Below are 17588 nucleotides of genomic sequence, written 5' to 3' on the forward strand. Positions count from 1 at the left end.
CCAGAACAGAATTCTAACAGCTATTAACAAAGTGGGTGGGAGTGAGGGAATGGGTCACAGGTAATTTTTTTTCTCTGTATGTTGGCCTTTGTTTGGAAAACTTTCTTAATAACAGATTATTGGTTTTACTGTAAAAAAAGTGCACTTCTTCCTGACTGGTGTGGCTCAATTGGTTGGGCATTGTCCCACAAAGAACCCTTTCGGTCACGAGTTTGATTCCTGGTCAGAGCACATGCCTGGGATGAGGGTTCAGTCCCCCATTGGGGCACATGTGGGAGGCAACCAATCGATGCTTCTCTCTTGCGTCGATGTTCCTCTCCCTCTCTCCTTCCATTCCCCTCTCTAAAAAATAAATAAATAACAACGTTTTTAAAAAGTATAAATTCTTTTAGATGTTTTGAAACATGAAAAAATATACACTGTAAGCTACTATTATGGGTCTAGTTTTGTTTTGGGAGTGGGATCATAAGTGCTTATTACAATGTTAAAAATTAAAAGCAAACAACAAGCAAAACAAGCAAGAAACCAAGCAGGCACTATCGTAGGCAGGGAGAAGTGATCAAGGTGTGTCATGAGCCAGAGTTATGATTAATTCTGCACATTGGAGGTCCAAATATAAAAACAAACAGTAGAGCCATGCTAAATTTACTAAAATAAAGATATAAACAGGAATGCAGGGGCAAAAGGACCAGGAAAAATGAAGCTTTGCTAAGCCGAGGTAGTCTGTTGCACAGTCTGAGCTCTGGAGCTATCCTGTTCCTGAAAGAAATGACGTCGGTGTTCCAGAGCTGGGTTCCTGCCACAGGTCCTCCTTGCTGGCTGTACGCCTCTGGACAGGTTGTTTAACCTCTCCCAGCTGCTGTTTCCTTGCCAGGAAAGTGGGTCAAGAATGGTGTTGACTTTGCAGGGCTTTTGTGAGGCAAATTAAGAAAATGCAAGTGAAGCACTCAGCAATCAATGCTCATTTGTGTTATTATTGCTATTACTTTCATCATCATCATTGCCATGATCATCATCATCATTTGCCACCCCCAATGTTATCATCCTCATCTCCATCATTGCCATGGTCATCATTATCATTGTTGTCATTATCATTGTCACTGTAGCCGACATTGTCATTGTCATCAGCATTGTCACCATCAGGTTTAGGTTGCCAGGATGGAACCTAGGTTCACGGGAGACAGAAGCTGTGGGAACTCAGAAAGAAATCACCAGAGTGGAGTTCAGGATTAGTGCTGACAGCTGCCTGCATGGGTTAAGCACAGAACCAGTTTCCTCAACCTCTGCCAGTCCCAGTGAGGTTTGTGACTCAGAGTCTGTGCTCTTTCTGCCCATCCAGGATTGCTAGCCCAGAGTAAATATCTTCCTGGGATAGTTAACTTAAAAGCAGCATCTTCCTAAGTTGTGGTTGCTGTGGAAACAGGTGCCCTTTGGGGACCAGGAAAATGCTGTCAGAGGCTTGGCTTCTCAACTCCTGAAAAATAATTGTCAATTTTTTCCTGTGCTTATTATTCCCAAGAAATGTTTGTTAAAAGAGCACGTGCTGTGGGACCCATGCTGCCTCTCACCCCTGCTTTCTGGCTGCTGGAAGGAGCATGCCTCCTGGTGGTGCAGGTGGTGCTGGTGGGTGGGGTCAGAAATGACATTCTTTGAGATTGATTTTCTTTACCTAGACTTGCATGTTCTTGCATCTCCTTGAAAACTCCCTCTTAATTTTGGAGACTCCTTATATAAGCACTGTCACTCTTGGTTTTCAAAAATGCCAGCCTATTGGAGGCTTTAGCACTCTCAAGGAAGTAAACAGTAGCTCACTGAAAAGCTCTGTCTCTCCAGGTCTGTCCACCTTTCCTGTGCAGGCATTCTGTTCAGATGCTCACAGCTGCTACCACACTTCCTCTGTGAAGGAGTCGCATAACCTTGGGTCTATTGGTGTATGAGTATGTTTTTGTGTGGACACAAATAATTTTCTCTTGATTTCCTTGGAACAACTGAGAGAAGTTGAAATGTTAAAGATGAACAAAGAAACTAACCAAACAGAGCGAGAAAGAGCAAGAAAGGAACAAACAAAATAAGAGGCATAAAAACAGTGAGTCCAGAACTCCTACACAGAAGGCGATGCTTTCTAGTTCCAGAGCTCTGGTCCCACTGTTGCAGGCTCCCTCTCAGGCCCTTGACCTTCAGGGCCAGGCATCCTTCCTCTCTGAACCTGCTGTTACCTGACCGCCTCTTGAAGCAAAGGCTAAGAAGAAAAGTTCTAAGTCCGTTATCCCCTCTACCTCACAGAGAAAGAACACATTCTAAAATAAAGTAGGACATGGAGAAAATATTCTCTCTAAGCCATCCTGGACCCAGATTTCCTTTTCTCCCTCTTAACTGTTTCTATAGAAGTGGACTTACCTCTCTGTGGTGAGTCAAGATGAAAGAAGGAAAGTTTGTATGAAGATCATCTTCCTCTTACCTAGAATGTTTTCTGCTTTAAATTAGTCAAGCTTCCTCCCTCCTTCCTTCTCTCCCTCTTTCCTTTCTTCCTCCCTTGTCCCCATTTATCCATGCAATAAATATTGAGTTTCAACTACGTGCAAAGTACACTAGCATGAGGCATTGATTTAAAAATGTCTTTTTAATTTCAATCCCAAACACATTTTTTTGTTTCTAAAACTCTTAGGCTGAATGACTCTATACCTTGCAAATAATAAAACTTCTCTGTCATTTCATTCTCTCTGCCTGGAATACTCAACCTTCCACCACTCTGTACGTGTATGTGTTCATGGTGTGTATGTGTGTGTGTGTTAGTGTTCGGCCAGACACATGTGCTAGAGTATGTGTGCATGAGTGTGCCTGTGTTTAAAATCCAACTCCATGTTCATGATTTATGACCGCTGACCTAAATACTTTTTGGAAGCTCACTTTCCAAGCCTTGAGCTAGCCTTTAGCAGCTCAAAACCCCAGCTAACTGCACCCGCAACACACCCTGTGTCATCTCCTCAGTGCAGATTACACAATTCCTGGGCACCTAGGAAAAAGAGCTGACTGCCTGCCTAAGGATGGTGTAGCTCAGCTGCTTCTCATGTTCACGTTCCAGAACAGGCTGTGCACCATGGGGAGCCCTGCCTCAGCCAGGTAATGGGAGGGGGGCAGCAGATGGCTTCTCTGCTTCTCCACTGAAATTTCCCCAAACTAAGCCCCACTTAGGCCCAACTCTTGTCTCCTCTCACTGTTCTGGGAACTCTGTTCATATTTAACAAAGCTTTCTACCAGCTTTTCTTTTGAGAAGGAGGGGCTCTCAATTAAGCAACCACCTGAAAACTGCCCCTCTGCTCTCTCTTCCCCAGCAGCCCAAAGAGCTTCCTGACCTCCAACATCTTCGATGCAAGCTGTTGGATTGCTTGGAGCAAAGACTGCGAAGGGTAATGAGAAGTGTTTGCTTTCATAGAGAGCCTTTCTTTTGAGGATCTCCAAGTACCTGTCAGAAAATTCAATGTGATTGTTGTAAATGGGGAGACTGAGGACTAAACAAATTTATCTTTTTCCCCAGAGACACATGGCTAATGACCTGAAGAATCCAGCCCACCTCCTTTTCTCATTTTCAACCCTTCTAAAGAAAGCAAATTACGATCTGAGAAGTGAGGCTAACACAAAATTATGGAGCTCATTTTTTTCTTAGCACCTCTCTTTCCTTGACTTCTCTTTTGACCCCACTAGTTCATGCTCCCCTTCCCAAGGGTCTGCATACACAAGACTATAAGGGTCCTGCTTTCATGCAATTCCAGTGGAGAGCTGTGCTCCAGAAACTTGGGGCAGAAGGGTCATTAGAGTATGTGGAGGCCAGGCTCGCTGCCCTTGCTCCCAGAATTTGCTCCCACCCCAGCTGAAGTCATTCATCTTTAGGGTGTGTGTTTGTTTATATGGACACATAAAACATCTCCCCTGGGTCTGATCCTGCAGGTGCAATAGAAGAAAATATAGATGTGGCCTTTGCCCCAGTGAACTGCCAGCAGCTCCAGTGCGGATACTGCTGTCACCTCTCTCTGCACACTGACAGAGCCATAGAGAAGAAAGTCTCAACTTCCTGTAAACCAAAGGACTGTATTACTACTTCTACCCAAAGAAAAGGTGTGAGCCAAAGGGCCAGCAAGTTCCTAAAATTATAAAGGGCATTTCTGTTTAGGAAGAATATCTCATTTGGAACATGGAGGACCCATTACAATATTTATAGATTTTTCCCCATAATGAAGTCAACCTAATAATAATAGCATTAAATATTGAAAAAACAATAGGTAATATTTATAGAGAGAGAGTAAGTAGTGTCAAGCTTCATTCTAAGCGTGGCATACACATTATCTCACTTACTCCTTGTATTAATTTTCTGAGCCAAGAACTCTTATTTTCCCCTTACATAGATGAGAAAACTGAGGCACAGAAATGTAAAATTTTCCCAATGTTTATTAAGCACCAAGTATTGAATTTGGGACTTTAAATGAACTACCATGGTTCCTTTCTGCAAATCTGACAAGAACTCCACTTTCCATGAAGAAAGAGAGGTTTGGGAGATTAAGACTACACAGCCTGTGAGGCAAAACAGGAGTGGAGTCCAGGCTGGCCCTCCCCACAGCTACCTCTCTGTATATCCCTGTCCCTAGGAGAATGCAGCTCGTGGGGAGCCTGTCCTTATTCTCCAGCCTATGCAGTGCCTAGCATAGTGTTGACCCACAGTAGACATTCCATAAACACAAGCTTATTCTTTTTATTGAGCTGATGGATTCTAAATTAAATACTGATGTTAAAGTCTGTTATCCACTCTCCTGGGAGTTATTGCATAGGTAACTCATAGGAGTGAATAATTACTCAACATGGATGCTTTGCTTTAAAAATGCATTTATTTATTTGTGTCTGAATATGGGTTTGCTATTTATGGGATGCATGTCACTTCTCACAAAATAATGAGGATATGGTGTGATGGTCCTATTCAGAAGAACTTGAAAGTAAACACATCTTTTCCTGCTCAGGGTCTGCTGTTTCCAGCTCCCTGAGTGGGTGAACAGTATCATCTCATACACTGAGGTCACAGACTGGCCATCCTGGCTGTCCTTGTCTTGTAAACGAATTTTGTTTTACTTACCACAGTGTAGAACTGCAAAGCGATTTTCTTCCTCCCTCCCTCTTCCTTCCTTCCTTCCTTCCTTCCTTCCTTCCTTCCTTCCTTCCTTCCTTCCTTCCTTCCTTCCTTCCTTCCTTCCTTCCTTCCCTCCTTCCTTCCTTCCTCCCTCCCTCCCTTTCTCTCTCTCTCTCCCCCCCTCTATTTCTTTCAAATTTGTTACCCTTGTCAACATTAAAAAAAGAGCAGAGTTTTGTCTAGATTTCTGGCTTCTTCTGAAAAATTATATCTGGCAACATAGGCCCATTTGCACTTGGCAGTTAGCTTCAGCTAATTAATGAAAGGGTCCTTTTCCAGACAAGGCCTGGGCCCTCCACAGGATCTGAGTCTTCCCCGCCCTCTGTCATCTCCCTGACACCAAGGCTGAGTGTCAGTTGCCACCAGTTCTCACAGTTATGCAATTGTTTTTCTAACTCCCAGCCAGTCCCACCCATTCCTGTTATAGAACTAGCAGCTGAAGGCATCTGAGTTCATGAGCCTGCCTTACGCTGTGCAAACCCTCCAGGGTGAGTAGAAGAGTGTGCAAAATGTCACTCCAGCTCATCCTGTGGTCCACCTTTCTCGTGTCTGCTCTGACAGCGCACCATGAGAGTAGCATGAGATGGAATGGCTCAGCCCCTAGTGTCAAGCAAATGGAAATTCCCAGCTTCTCTCAAGTAACCAGAAAGAGATGGGCAAATATTAATCTTGTAAATTAACTGCCAAGGAACCCAACCCTTTCATTTCAAACTTTTCAACTAAAAAGACACCCTTTCTATTAAACCACTTAGTAGTGAGTGGTTAGTTCCATCCCAAATAATGTATTTTAGCCTGAGCAGCACTGCTTTTCCCATTCTAGTATGCTTACTACCTGACTTACCCCTTTCTGTGATGAAAGTAACAACTGATATTTTGCTTGAGATGAGAAAATCCCATGCTGATGGTATCTAAATAGAATGGTTGGTGCCATTGTCAAAGGAGCTAAAGGGTGAGGCTGCAAAGAACTTAAGAGAGCTCTGTTTTGCCAAAATGGCCATAAGATTTGGTTATAAATTCTGTCAAGACATTGACACACACTTCTGTCACAATTTTTGTAGAAATTAGTTCTTTTCATAGGTGTTGTGGGAGGTTGAGTCAGTGTTCCCAGCCCTTCATTCTCAAAGGAAAACACCCTGTTTCCTATGACTTCACAGTTCTTCCACTAGAGTGTATACAGTGTGTACCTCTACCCATCTTTGAACTTGACCATGCAATTTGCTTTGATAATTGGAATACAGGTAATGAGTGACAATGTGCCGGTTCTTAGCTGAGGGTTGATGAAGTTAGCAAATTTCCACCAGACACTATTGAGTGTCTGCCCTCTATAACAAGAGAAATATGCCCCACATAGCTGTTGCTTCTTAAGCTTGGGTCTTGAGATGAAAACGCAGGAAACGGACCTGGTTACAACTTAGCCCAGTTGAGCCCAGGTAAGATTGACCAATCTATAGCCAAAGTTCAACCCAAGGTAGACATAAGTATATCCATATCCATATGAGTATGTAACCATGATTTTATTTGTTTAGTCTGCAAATGCACTTTTGAACATTTTGGGGGGCCATTTTCAGGATGTTTGTGTGATGCATGGAAGCTTCATTATACCATTCCACTGGACTGACGTTGACACATGACTTCTGTGATAAGTGAAAATATCTGCCTGAAATGGATAATTTAATGGGAACTAAAAGTTTACCAGATATAGTAAAGAAAGAAGTGTGGCTCAAAAAAAAGAGAGAGTACATGGAATAGACATTTTGTAGTCTAACAAGAGCTAAGATAAGCACCTTATTTTTCTAACTAGAAAACCCTAGGTGTTTCAATCTACTTAACTCCACCAGCTTCGACTTTGCAGGCTACCTAACTAATCAGCTTCTGTTATCTTGATTCTGTGGGCAGCTTTGAGAACTAGTCCCATTGGCCCTCTTATTTGTTCATTTACAGTCATCTTGTTGGGGTCACAGATAAGTACCCAACTCATTAGACGCTGACCCCTACTGGAGTAATCATCATAAACCACCATGAGCTCTTCCCAGTTCAATTGACGTGTAAACTATTTAAGGACAAGATCAAATGAACAGGAAAGATTTTCTGGTTTAGTTTAATTGCTTCTCAGGTGGCCTCTCATTTACCAAGCTCTGCTACAAGTAAGAACCAGAACTACCCTAGTGAAACTAATATAAAAGACCCAAGCACTTCGGGGAATACAGCCTGATTCAACAGATCCTAGGGAACTTCATTGCCAGGTTGAAAGAAAGACTGTCTAGTTGGTGTACTGGTAAGTGGTCCTTCTCTGCATATCCATAGTTTAAAATTGCATTCTCTTTACATTTAATGAGCCCATTATGTTGTCCACAAATTCCTTGTTCTTTAACCTACAAAAAAATGATGGCTACTTTAAACATGGATCAAGTTGTTTCTGTTGGGATGTTTTCATTGGGATGCAGTTTGAGGATATCAAGTAAAAGGTGGTTAAAAATTGTCATAAAAATATGGTGGGGTAAATGAAACAAGACTGGCAAAAATTTGATGGTTGCTGAGCAACACTGTGCCTTGTTACACTATTTTCTCTACTTTTGTATGTGTCTGGAACTTTTCATAATAAAAATGAAAGATTTTTAAGTCTGCAGTCATATCAGCTCATATCTGAACCCAAACATCTTATTTTGGGGCTTGCTTTGTGCCTCTGCTGGATTATTTTTCTTGAAGGAAAGAACGGTTCTCAGGAGACCGTTTCACAAAGCACATTGGGTCCTGCTGTTCTTAAGCTTGCACTGCTTTGTCAGGAGATGGAAACAACTGGCTCTGGAGTTTCAAGGTGTGGCTATTGATTATGCTTAGGTGAAATACACTCCTCTTTTAGGCTTCCTTGTCGTCATCTTTCAATAATCTCCCCTTCTTGCCTTGAGTGTAGATGGAATCCAGTAGGAATGCTGCTCCGGGCTTGTACAGAATGAAGGAGCTGGTGAGCAGCAACATCCATCTGCCCTTACCTGCCCACTCTGCCTCTGGTGAAGTTCCTGGGGCTCAGAACCTGAACATACAGCCTGCCCCAGATCTTGACCAGCACAGACAGGAACAGGTTGCAGCTTAGGAGGCTGGGCCTCAACAATGGAAGTGGTCTTGCAGCCTTGTTAACACATCTAGTGTAATGCGGTTGGGGACAATGGAGCCCTGTGGAACTCTGTGTCCACCCAGCTGTCGCTATCCTGTAGCTCTCACTGTGTTTGCCCAGATTATGTAAAATGGCTTCAGTATTGGATCTAAGAATGGATTGTGATTTCATTCCCAGCCAGCTTTGAGGGGGTCCTGTATCCTACTTGCTACCTCCTTCTTCAGGGACAAGGATTTAGAACTCAGATGCTCAATAGGGAACAGGGTTCTTCAGTCTCCCTTTTGTCCTAACTTCTGAATTGGAACTCCTTGGCCGTAGGTATAAATTATTGCATCTCTCTGAACAACATACTTTGGATTTTGCCTACACCCTAAAGAGTCAGACTAACAGTTAATTCTGGTCACCCTGGCCTCACTTTGTGCCATGGCCTGGTTCCTAGATGATGCCAATCCCTTCCCTTTGTTCTCTGAGTGCAGCTAAAACAGGTGGCAATTTTCTCTGCAGTTTTAAAGAAGAAACTACAGAAGAAAATACATTTAAAATTCAAAAATAGAAGAGTGACAACTTCAAAGTCCAAATTTTTTACTTTAAAAAGGCTAATTTTCTTACTTGGTTATTTTAGTTATCTGCTTATTTGGTTTAGATGCCTGAGTTGGGAGGCATGTCTGGACTGAAGACATCTCTCAGACTTGATGACAGGCCTTTCCGCTAGGCTTGTAAGTAATGAGACAGTCTGCCACATGGGGAAAGCAAGGGCTTCAAAATTGGGCAGGCAAGGTTCCAGATGTTTAGTCTGACATTTCCTGGCTGGGTGGGTTTAGGGCTGGTGCCCTTTTTGGGCCTCAATTTTTTTCATCTGAAAAATAAAAATAATAATACCTATTTGGCATGGTTGCCATGAGAATCACTTATACGTAAAATGTGTAACCTAGTCATCTGGCAGATTATATAAACTCATTGAGTGGTGGTTTCTATTCCTCTTTTTACCTTCTCAGGTTTATAAAGGTCCTAGGCATCCAGATTAGAGAGGTGAAGCAATGGGTGATACAAAATCTCAATGTCCTCACAGTGTCGAGAGACCCATCAACATGAAGAAAAAGTCCAACGCCAATGAGTCTTACTCCTCTCCATCATGGAGAATGTCAAGGGCTATTTCTTTATGAGAAAGGAGTCAAAGCTTTTGTGTACCGTGTATAGGTTTCAGGAGGTTGTGCCAAAAAATTACACTGCTACATGCAGTGTAATCCATGTGCCTACATGCATTTTTCTGGAAAGATAATGCATAGCTCTTACCAGATATTCAAATGAGTCTATTTTCACTCATTCAATAAATACCTCTTGAGTATTTATTATAATCTATGTGTAGAAAGTACAGTAGTGAATAAAACAAATAAACACCTGACCTTTATGGAGTTTAATTTCTAGTGAATCTGAAAATTCTTAAGAATCTCTGATCAAGGCAATCCAAAAGCCATAGAATGGAGTTTACATTTTTCAGCAGGTCTCTTTTGATTGCATCGAGCAGTAGACTCCAAACATCTATCCAACTGGGTCAAACATGTTTTTGCAGTCATATATATTTGACACTGTGGACACGAAGGAAGAGGGTAAATGAAATTTTACTGATTAGATTCAAAGTCAGCAAATTCCCTCTGATTACCCCTCTGTGAAACTACAGAAATAAAAGGAAATTATTAAACAATATGGCAGAGTAAACAAAAAACAATAAAACAAACAATAAACACTGGCATTATTTTGGAATCAGAGGGGCCTGTGTTCAATTCTTCAGCTACCTAACTGTGAAAAATTGGACAAGATACACAAATTCTTTGAGAAATAGCGTTATCTTAAATCAAAGATACTTATCTTGCAGATTTGTCATAAGTGCTAAATGTTATTACTGGAACTCAGCAAATGTTCATTCTCTATATCTAAGACAATAATTCCTATAAATTTGAGATCATGGGTTTATAAACATAGAACACAATACACATACATCCACACATCACAACTCACATGTGCATTTTTTGATACTGACAAAGACTTGCTAAATCTTAAATTTTTCCAAGAGATTTACACAACAAATAAGCTGAAATAAAAGCACACACATGCACACATACACACACAATTGATCACATTCTTTAGTAAAGAGTATTTTTAAAAACAAAGCAGTAGACTTCCGACCAAGATGGAGGCACACTCTGCCTCCTCACACAACCAAAAGAAGGACAACAACAAATTCAAAAACAAAAAATAACCATAACTGCCTGAAAATTGAACTCTATAGAAGTTTGCCAACCAAGGAGTTAAAGAAGAAATATTCATCCAGACCAGTAGGAGGACCAGAGATGGGCAGCCAGGGTGGAGAGGACTCAAAATAAGGTGGCAGCTGGAGGACCGGGGAAAGTGAGGCTGCAGCTGGCAGAGCAGGTAGTCCCACATTTGCATGCAGATAAACCAGGAGGAAAACTTGGGAGTGAGACAAACCGCGCAACCCAGGGTTCTAGTACAGGGAAGTGAAACCTCAAAACCTCTGACTGAAAAAACTGTGGGGGTTGCAGTGGTGAGAGAAATTCCCAGCCTCACAGGAAAGTTTGTAAAAGAGACCCACAGGGTCCTAGAATGTACACAAAACCACCCACCTGGGAATCAGCACCGGAAGGGCCCAATTTGCTTGTGGTTAGTGGAGTAACTGACTGAAAGCCAGCTGAGAGCCAAGCAATTGACATTGTTCCCTCTCAAGCCTCTCCCCCACATACAGGGCCATAACGCAATGATGTGGGTTGCCCTGCCCAGATGAATATCTAAGGCTCCACCCTCTACTATGTAACAAGCATGCTGAGACAAAAAAAATATGGCCCAAATGAAAGAACAGATCAAAGCTCCAGAAAAATACAACTAAGTGATGAAGATATAACCAACCTATCAAAGGCAGAGTTCATAACACTGGTAATCAAGATGCTCACAGAAATGGCTGAGTATGGTTGAAAAATAGAGGAAAAAGTGAAGGCTATGAAAAGCGAAATAAAGGAAAATGTACAGGAAACCAACAGTGAAGGGAAGGAAATAAGGACTCAAATCAATGGTTTGGAGCAGAACAAAGGAATAAACATTTAACCAGAATAGAATGAAGAAATAAGAATTCAAAAAAATGAGGAGATGCTTAGGAACCTCCGGGACAACTTTAAACTTTCCAACATCCAAATCATAGGGGTGCCAGAAAGAGAAGAGCAAGAGCAAGAACTGGAAAACTTATTTGAAAACATAAGAACTTCCCTAATCTGACAAAGGAAATAGATTTCCAGGAAGTCCACGAAGCTCAGAGCATCCCAAAAAAGTTGGACCCAAGGAAGTACACACCAAGGCACATCATAATTAAGTCACTCAAGATTATAGATAAGGAGAGGATCTTAAAGGCAGCAAGAGAAAAGGGGAGAGTTACCTATGAAGGAGTTTCATTAAGACTATCAGCTGATTTCTCAAAAGAAACTTCACAGGTAATAAGGGGCTGGAAAGAAGTATTACAAGGCATGAAAGGCAAAGGCTTACATCCAAGATTACTCTACCCAGCAAAGTTATCATTTAGAATGGAAGGGCAGATAAAATGCTTCCCAGATAAGGTCAAGTTAAAGGAGTTTACCATCACCAAGCCCTTATTACATGAAATGTTAAAGGGACTTAACTAAGAAAAAGGAGATCAAAACTATGAACAGTAAAATGACAACAAGCTCACAACTTTCAACACCCAAACCTAAAAAAATACAAAAACAAAAATTAACTAAGCAAACAACTACAACAGGAACAGAATAACAGAAATAGAGATCACATGGAGGGTTATCAGTGGGTAGGGGCAGGGGAAAAATGGGAGAAAATGTACATGGAATAAGAAGTATAAATTGTAGGTACAGAATAGACAGGGGTTGGTTAAGTATAGTATACAAAATGGAGAAGTCAAAGAACTTATATGTATGACCCATGGACATGAACTAAGGTGGGGGAATGATGGTGGGAGGGGAGGTACAGGGTGGAGGGGAATAAAGGGAGAAAAAAATGGACAACTGTAATAGCACAATCAATGGAATATATTTTAAAAAACAAATCAATAAAAGAAGTTTAATGTCAGCATAAAAGACATTATGCCTTTTATGATACCAATTGTGCTTAACACTAATACATTAAACACTCAACATGTAGCCCTGGCTGGTGTGGCTGAGTTGGTTGGAGCACCATCCCATAACTGAAAGTTGTGAGTTTGATTCCCAGTCAGGGCATATACCTAGGTTGTGGGTGCAGTCCCCAGTCTGGGCACATACAGGTAGCAACCAATCTATGTCTCTCTCTCACATCAAGGTGTCTCTCCTTTCCCCTCTCCCTTCCTCTCTTTCTCTCTTTAAAAGCAATGAAAAAAACCCTAAATATATAAAAACTCAACATAAATATATAAATATATAACATGTTACTATATATAGAACAATATAAACATAAAATTTTAAATTCAGTAATTTTCTTTATTTCCTCATTTTGCTTACAAGGGTGTTATAGTCCATTTGCCTCATCTTTTGATTTTCACAACTCTGTGAGATGGGCAGGACAAGGACTTTTCATTGCATTTTTTGAGAGGGGAGAAGTGGCTGGGTCCAGGTCCCCTCTCTCTGCAACTCTGCCTGTGGGTCCTATAAAACAGGGACTTGCAATCATTGGTTCAGGCACTAGTCTTGTCACTCTTTTGTGTCAATGGGCAGGAGGCTTCAGCTTGATATAGGGCAGAACCTTGTCAACAGACAAAAATGAGCTGCCCCACATCCACAGGAGCCTTGAAGCAAAAGCTGGATGGCTGGCCACCTGAGAATGTCTGCTCCCCCTTCCCAATCTCACCTTCAAAGATTTGAGGCTCATACCCTGCCAGTTCTTCCTTTTTCCCTGGGAAAACGTTATCAAGCCCTTCAGCTGAATTTACATTCAATTGTGAGTAGAGAAAGCTTGGATTTTAGAATCAGACAGGATGTTACTAGAATCCCAGCTCAACTTACATTTATATGAATGTAGTATTTAATCTCTCCCAGCTATATGTATTTGTAAAACTGGGACAATACTTAAAATCTCCTAGTGTGGTGAGCATTAAAGAAGGTAATATGTGTCTGTAAAGTTCCTGACATCATTCTCCCAAGGCTACTGTGTACAGTTGTGCAGGGTATACCTTGCTCAAGGGTGCCAGTCCAAGGGGAAAATTGGAATAGAAATCCAGCCAATACTCGGATCCTGAGTCTTGTGTCCTCACAGGGGCTGCAGCCTGAGATGAAGCAGTGCCTCCTAGTAATTTATGCACTTAGACTGGACACCATTTCCTAAGTCTTAGAAAGGTTCTGAATGCCTTAGGTAGTACCTGCCTTCCTTTCCACCTCCTCCTCTTGGTCATTTTCCCTTCAGTGAACATGGGTCGTAAAATTGATTACACTGACTCACAATGCTCCCTGGTTGCTTGGCCCGCATGGACTGGACTGTAACTGCTTCTAGGCAAATGAGAAGAGGAAGATTTCTAGTTACCTCCAGGGCCGTGACAAGGATTAGTTCTGTCTCTAAATGAAATACCCTTTAAATTGGCCTGAAATTGCATCGCTTGTCTCAGTTAAGTGGAATCCTATGGACTATAAATCTGACTTGAAAGAGCTCAGTTTAATTTGACTAAGATGTTACAAAGGGTTTACCAAAATTTAAAGCATTTGTCTATGGAAAATCAATTATGGCCCAATCCATCTCACTGATGACGAGAGTGTTTTCCTTTTTGGTTGACGTCTGTGCATGGGCACATGGGTGTACACACACATGCACACAGGAACACACGTGTTTGGGGTACAGTGGCTGGAGTCTCATGTTGCAGGAAATCATTGAACCCAATGTGGGTTAAGTATGGCTTATTGACTAATGGTAAGCATGTTATCAGTTACAGTAATTTTAGGATGTTTGGCTCATCATTTCTAGAATGCGGGATCCTGACACTCCAGCCATGACCTGGATTCAGCTTGTTATTCACAGTTAGTAATAGAACAGAAAAATGCTTCCCATTCCAAGTCCCTCAGTTTCCATTACCCTCCAGAGACATCAGTAGAAGGACACCCAATGGTGAAATAAATGTCTGGTCCTGGGCAAAGTTAGCCGCTCACCAAAAGCTCAATGTGCTTTTAAAAAAGCAAGCAGCAAGTCTTTTCACAAGTGAGTTGCCAAGGAGGCTACGTCCACCTGGCACCTACAAGACTGTGCCACTCTAGCAAGGTAAATACTGAACTACTGCATCTAAAGTGACTGGCAATGGGCAGGTCTGGGAGAGGGAGACCAGTGATAACTTGGATCCCTACCAGGGGCAGGTGGGGCTGTCTACAGAGAACAAAGTGGTAGGGGGCACTCTACATAAGATCCCACACTAGTATGAAAAATTAGTTGCAAGGAGGGGGAGTTGGTCATGGTAGAAGCAGTAATAATGATAATGATAATAAATAACAATAATAATAACTGACATCTATCAACACCTATTATGTATTAGGAGTGTCCTAAGTACTTTACATATATTATCTTATTTAGTTTTCTCAAAAAAATCCTTTGAGGTAGGCACAATTATTTTCCTAGAGGTAAAGACACACAGCTATGTAATTAATGAAGTTGGAATCCTAACTGAAGCTTGTTTTCATCATTATTATACTTGGTGGCCTTCAAAGACATAAATGAAAAATGAAAGCAATATGCAGAGATTGGAAGGATTAGAAGGATTTATAACCTGGTGGTGGGAAGCACCAGGTCCTCCCCTCCTCCCACCTGCAAAGATATTGCAGAACTGAGGAGTCAAAGGAGAGACAAGTGCACTCTTCTTCCTCAAGTTGGAACAACTTCAGGAGTTTTGAATGCTCCACTTAAGTCTTCAGATGAAAGAGGCTCTTGTAGACCCCTTCTAGTGGCTGGTAGTGTCTAGAAGACTTCTTTTTCCCCTAGAGACTTTATGTGCCAGACAGAATGGATCTGGAAGGAAACAGGGAGTGAGCTGGCTGCTCAGAGGTCTTCTGGGCCTTGGGTTTTAACTCATACAGAAGTAAAGAGACCTTCCAGGCTTCCTCTGAAGTCATCCACATTCTTCATGTGGACACAAGAAGAATGCATTTGGGAGAGTCTACAGTGTGCAGAAGTCAGCAGAGAGGCTGGCCCAAGGAAGTGATGTCATAGCATGATAATGCGGTTTCTGAGTCTCGGACTATATGGGAGGTGGAGATGAAGTATGGGGAGCATCTTCATTGATTTATCTAAGTCAGACTCAAATGTTGGGGCTCTTTACACTATTTGCATGAAAAATCTTGTAGACACAAGAGCTGCTCTTGTAGTCTAAGTGTATAAGACCATGAAGCTTCTGTAGATTTCTCAAGAGGTTCTGGAATGAGAGACACTTATTTATTAAATCCTAAGTGTCCTCAGAACCTGTGTCTTTTTTCTCCCTGAAAATTGCTCCTTTTCTTTTTTATTTCAAAAGGTGGTGATTAAGAGTCAGGAAGTATAGTGACATGGAGGAAGGACAAAAATAGAATATGTGAAAGACAGGTATTTTTGCTAGATTTCGTACTCAACATTTCAAATCTTTCCAACTTTTAAAAAAACTTTTGTACCAAAAATGAATCATATTTCTCATTCCACTCTTGTCAACTTGACCAAAGCCTTCTGAGCTATAGTCATTTTCTATTTTTCTTTTCATTTTTCAAATCTTTAGTGTTAAACTTAGTATAATCTTCTCTTGCTTCTACGGGCTCATTTGATAACTTTATTTTCTTTGATGGAGGGTTTGGCAATGAAGCTAAAGACTCTGGAAGCTTTAAATACTAAGATGAGTCATCACTCAGTTCTATGTAATCACATATCAGACCATGGGTACAATGAGTATAATCCTCTGCTTTGTCATTGGAAACCTCACCACTGGAGGAAAATGCAGTTGACTCTACCTGGAAATTGGCATTATGTTATTGGTTTTTAACACTGCTATAGTCTGATTAAACTTTTTTCCCAGACACCTTAATGTCTTCTCTTTTCTGTACTTGTAATATTTCTTTTTGTCTATTTCTTTTCCTTCTGTCACATCTTAAAGTAATTTCTCAAGTTCAGCAAGTTTCAGCATCAAGATGCAATTCAAAAACATGTCATCCACTAGCACTTGACCTAGAGGCTGAAACTTTCCCTCTTTATCAGCCTTTATAAGGTTGTAGAGAAAGAGAAATAGAGGGCCTATGGGTATGATAAGGTAGAGAAGACCTGATTGAACTGACCGATTTATAAACCAAGATGGTATTTTCCCTTGAAAACTTTTATTTCAAATAGCTGACACAGACACATATAGAACAAGTAAAGAGCTCTTTTCCCTGAATGGGTTAACCAATTTTACAAACATAAGCCCACTGTTTATCTTTTTTTTTCAGAGCATCTTTTACATATTCTGGAAGCAAGAACACATGCTGGTAGAAGCCAGCACCTTCCCAGCAATCCATCCAACCCACCATGCCACCCACCTTCTCCCTGCAGCATAGCAGCCTCCGGCCTCAGACTTCGGAGCAGGGGCCCTGGCTAGAAGCCTGGTGGAAAGTGGTGGGAGAAGAGGGACCTGATTGCATGGCCTAAACAGGAGCGTCTACGAATGGCAAGAGCAGAGCAGAAGCTGAGTTAATTGTCAGCATTAGAAGCCAAAGTAGGAGGCCAATACCCCACCACCCAACCTAGGGTGGACTTCACAGCCTCCACGGGTGGTTTTCCCTAACTTGTTCTTAGAACAGGTGTTACCGCAGATTCTGATTTCCTACTGGGCCAATCCAATTGGTAGGTCCTGAAGGGGAATCAGAGAAGGGAAGAGAGAGAAACATCTCAGGTCCAGACCAGGATGAGTCAGCAGTTCCCAGTGACTGGATGGAGTAGGGAGGTTTGCTTTAGAAAGTAAGAAAGGGAGATTCAGAATCAGTTCTTTCAAGCCCCATGCTTCAAAACCTGAGATTGAGAAGTACTGTTGACAATTGCAAGGAGAACATGTATAGCCAGAAATATGAGAAAAAGCCAAAGTCAGATGTAGGGTATGCACAGAAGGAAGCAAATCCAAGACAATAACATGAATGGCTGGACTGGAAGGTCCAATGGTTTAAGGATTATCAACAGACACTTCACATGCATCTCTTCCTCTGGGATCACAGCCTTACCCCTTCTTTCAATGGGTCAATAGAGCATCCTTAAGACTATAGAGAAGCAGAAGGAACAGTCTCAAAGTAAATTCTATAGTTACCATTCCCTTCA

General features: G+C 41.6%; 1 pseudogene; it reads right to left on the minus strand.

Moving 5' to 3' along the window:
* Positions 1-1018: 1018 nt before the first annotated feature.
* On the minus strand, positions 1019-16810 carry LOC123806291 (annotated as a pseudogene).
* Between the last annotated feature and the right edge of the window lie 778 nt (positions 16811-17588).

Source organism: Phyllostomus hastatus, unplaced genomic scaffold (assembly GCF_019186645.2).
Source record: "Phyllostomus hastatus isolate PE091 unplaced genomic scaffold, TTU_PhHast_1.1 phas_scaffold_385, whole genome shotgun sequence".
NCBI classification, from domain to species: Eukaryota; Metazoa; Chordata; class Mammalia; order Chiroptera; family Phyllostomidae; genus Phyllostomus; species Phyllostomus hastatus.